We start from the raw sequence: 4,648 nt of genomic DNA on the forward strand, positions 1-4,648 counted from the left end.
CTCTCTCTCCTTCTCCAGATCTCTCAATCACTCCACTCCCTCCCTCTCTCTCTCCCTCTCCAGATCTCTCAATCACTACCCTCCCTCCCCTCCCTCTCTCTCTCCCTCTCCAGATCTCTCAATCACTACCCTCCCTCCCTCTCTCTCTCTCCCTCTCCAGATCTGTCTCAATCACTCCCCTCCCTCCCTCTCTCTCTCCCTCCAGATCTCTCAATCACTCCCCTCCCTCCCTCTCTCTCTCCTTCTCCAGATCTCTCAATCACTCCCCTCCCTCTCTCTCTCTCCCTCCAGATCTGTCTCAATCACTCCCCTCCCTCCCTCCCTCTCTCTCTCTCTTCAGATCTCTCAATCACTCCCCTCCCTCTCTCTCTCTCTCCCTCCAGATCTGTCTCAATCACTCCCCTCCCTCCCTCCCTCTCTCTCTCTCTTCAGATCTCTCAATCACTCCCCTCCCTCCCTCTCTCTCTCTCTTCAGATCTCTCAATCACTCCCCTCCCTCCCTCCCTCCCTCCCTCCCTCCCTCCCTCTCTCTCTCCCTCCAGATCTGTCTCAATCCCTCCCCTCCCTCTCTCTCTCTCTCCCTCCAGATCTCTCAATCACTCCCCTCCCTCCCTCCCTCCCTCCCTCTCTCTCTTCAGATCTCTCAATCACTCCCCTCCCTCTAAACCCAACAGCTACTTTGGAACCATCAGGGATTCATTTTTAATTTCTTCTACCATAAATTACATGGTGTCATACGCTGTGTGTGCATGTTTGTCTGTGTGTGTGTGTGTGTGTGTGTGTGCATGTTTGTCTGTGTGTGTGTGTGTGTTTGTGTGCATGTTTGTCTGTGTGTGTGTGCATGTTTGTGTGTATGTTTGTGTGTGTGCGTGTGTATGTTTGTGTGTATGTTTGTGTGTGTGTGTGTGTGCGTGTGTATGTGTGTGTGTGTGTGTATGTTTGTGTGTGTGTGTGTGTGTGTGTGCATGTTTGTCTGTGTGTGTGTGTGTGTTTGTGTGCATGTTTGTCTGTGTGTGTGTGCATGTTTGTGTGTATGTTTGTGTGTGTGCGTGTGTATGTTTGTGTGTATGTTTGTGTGTGTGTGTGTGTGCGTGTGTATGTGTGTGTGTGTGTGTATGTTTGTGTGTGTGTGTGTGTGTATGTGTGTGTGTGTGTGTGTGTGTTTGTCTGTGTGTGTGTGTGTGTCTGTGTGTGTGTGTGTGTGTGTGTGTGTGTGTATGTGTGTGTGTGTGTGTGTGTGTGTGTGTGTGTGTGTGTGTGTATGTGTGTGTGTGTGTGTGTGTGTGTGTGTGTGTGTGTGTGTGTGATTCTCTCGTCTCTCTCATCCAGTCGCTCTCCATGTCGTCTCTCCGCTGTCATGGTAACGTCTCAGCCATTCTTTCGTTACATAAACATGGCGTCTGTGGAAATGTCTTCCTCTGCTCGTCCTCTCAAGGGACAGGTTGGACGCCAGGGTAATTACTGGCTTGTTTCCAGGTGTGTGGATTGTCAGCTGGGTTGGTGTGTGCTGGAGAGCTTCCGCTAGCAGGTTAGGGGGTGTAGTTTAGTTTGTACTGTAGGTTCTAGTCCCTCTGGTGTTACTGATAAATGTCCTAGGTTCTAGTCCCCAGTGTTTCTGGTAAAGGTAGTAGGTTTTGTTAGTGCAGTAAGATTCAAGCATTTCGTGGCTCTGTGCGCACACGTGCGTGCGAGTGAGCAGGACATGTCTGGTACTGGATGTTTGGTCCATGTTTGGAGCTTTACGCCAGTCCAAAGACCGTCTTTCCTCTTTACCGCCATGTCCAGATATGACCGCCATGTCCAGATATGACCGCCATGTCCAGATATGACCGCCATGTCCAGATATGACCGCCATGTTGAGATATGACCGCCATGTTGAGATATGACCGCCATGTTGAGATATGACCGCCATGTCCAGATATGACCGCCATGTCCAGATATGACCGCCATGTCCAGATATGACCGCCATGTTGAGATATGACCGCCATGTTGAGATATGACCGCCATGTTGAGATATGACCGCCATGTTGAGATATGACCGCCATGTCCAGATATGACCGCCATGTTGAGATATGACCGCCATGTCCAGATATGACCGCCATGTTGAGATATGACCGCCATGTCCAGATATGACCGCCATGTTGAGATATGACCGCCATGTCCAGATATGACCGCCATGTTGAGATATGGCCGTTTCAATTCCCCCCATTGACAATGAATGGGAGGATTTTCTTTTTTATGGAGGTGAATGTCTGGCCTTGTTTGGGCTCCTGGACCTGCCATCTGATCTGGATCTGTTCCACATGTTAATGGGTTGGAAGTTGGCCGACGCTTCACCGTTTCACTGAGTTTAATGAAAACTTGATTTTAGATTTGTCTTTATTGTCCTTTGCAGGAAATTCATATCTACTGAAGTGCAACACACAACATAAACCCACTACCCCCCAAACCCCACATTCAATTCATTCAATTTACACATAATGTATACACCAAGACGAATTTACACATACTGTATACACCAAGACGAATTTACACATACTGTATACACCAAGACGAATTTACACATACTGTATACACCAAGACGAATTTACACATACCATGTTTGTGGTAATTTTTGCAAAATCCTGCTAACAGACATACGGATGGACAGGCGTGCAAACACATGCCACCAAAAACATCACATATTACGTTGATGGTATTCTGAGGGCGTATCGATGGGTCAAAATTGAAAGAGTGACAGGTCGTAGTAGCAAATGAGAGACCATAGCCCAGAAGAGATGGGCGGGGCATATCTATGGGTGGGACCGTCTGATCCCGAAAGTCGTTTCTGATTGGTGTCGCAGGGATTGGGCATTGGCGCTACCAATGAATTGCCAGAATGTGAACACCTGATTTTTGCGTGAAGCGTCCCAGACCCATAGAGAGATCTGCAGCATGCAGTAACGTAGTTAGCGTAGCTGACGTAGTGTATCAGCCAAAGAACTCTCATGGGTCTGGCATTAAGACTAGGGCGGAGGTAATGAAATGCACTGTACTGTAGGTCAACGTTGTAGGTTCTAGTCCCCAGTGTTAGTGGGTGTATGTAATAGGTTCTAGTCCCCAGTGTTAGTGGGTGTATGTAATAGGTTCTAGTCCCCAGTGTGAGTGGGTTTATGTAATAGGTTCTAGTCACCAGTGTGAGTGGGTGTATGTAATAGGTTCTAGTCCCCAGTGTTAATGGGTTTATGTAATAGGTTCTAGTCCCCAGTGTGAGTGGGTTTATGTAATAGGTTCTAGTCACCAGTGTGAGTGGGTGTATGTAATAGGTTCTAGTCCCCAGTGTTAATGGGTTTATGTAATAGGTTCTAGTCCCCAGTGTTAGTGGGTGTATGTAATAGGTTCTAGTCACCAGTGTGAGTGGGTGTATGTAATAGGTTCTAGTCCCCAGTGTTAGTGGGTGTATGTAATAGGTTCTAGTCCCCAGTGTTAATGGGTTTATGTAATATGTTCTAGTCCCCAGTGTGAGTGGGTTTATGTAATAGGTTCTAGTCACCAGTGTGAGTGGGTGTATGTAATATGTTCTAGTCCCCAGTGTTAATGGGTTTATGTAATAGGTTCTAGTCCCCAGTGTGAGTGGGTTTATGTAATAGGTTCTAGTCACCAGTGTGAGTGGGTGTATGTAATAGGTTCTAGTCCCCAGTGTTAATGGGTTTATGTAATAGGTTCTAGTCCCCAGTGTTAGTGGGTGTATGTAATAGGTTCTAGTCACCAGTGTGAGTGTGTGTATGTAATAGGTTCTAGTCCCCAGTGTTAATGGGTTTATGTAATAGGTTCTAGTCCCCAGTGTTAGTGGGTGTATGTAATAGGTTCTAGTCCCCAGTGTTAATGGGTTTATGTAATAGGTTCTAGTCCCCAGTGTGAGTGGATGTATGTAATAGGTTCTAGTCCCCCAGTGTTAATGGGTTTATGTAATAGGTTCTAGTCCCCAGTATTAGTGGGCTTATTTAATAGGTTCTGTATTAGGTTAAGGTAGTGAATTATATTCTTGTGTTAGAAGGTTTTACAATATGTTGAGGTAGTGGGTTCTAGTCCCCCAGTGTTAATGGGTTTATGTAATAGGTTCTAGTCCCCAGTGTGAGTGGGTTTATGTAATAGGTTCTAGTCACCAGTGTGAGTGGGTGTATGTAATAGGTTCTAGTCCCCAGTGTTAGTGGGTTATGTAATAGGTTCTAGTCCCCAGTGTGAGTGGGTGTATGTAATAGGTTCTAGTCCCCAGTGTTAATGGGTTTATGTAATAGGTTCTAGTCCCCAGTGTGAGTGGGTGTATGTAATAGGTTCTAGTCCCCAGTGTTAATGGGTTTATGTAATAGGTTCTAGTCCCCAGTGTTAGTGGGCTTATTTAATAGGTTCTGTATTAGGTTAAGGTAGTGAATTATATTCTTGTGTTAGAAGGTTTTACAATATGTTGAGGTAGTAGGTTCTAGTCCCCAGTGTTACAGTTTGACTGGAGGTTTAGGTAGCAGGTTCTTGTCCTTAAAGTAGGTAGTTGGTTCTAGTCCACAGTGGTAGGAGGTTCAGTAGGTTCTTTAGTAGGTTCTAGTCCCCAGTAGTTATTCAGTAGGTTTTGCAGTTGGTGTAGGCCCTAGGTTCTAGTCCCTAGTTGCTGTTT

This window comes from Borostomias antarcticus (assembly GCF_949987555.1).
Source record: "Borostomias antarcticus genome assembly, chromosome: 13".
Classification (NCBI taxonomy): domain Eukaryota; kingdom Metazoa; phylum Chordata; class Actinopteri; order Stomiiformes; family Stomiidae; genus Borostomias; species Borostomias antarcticus.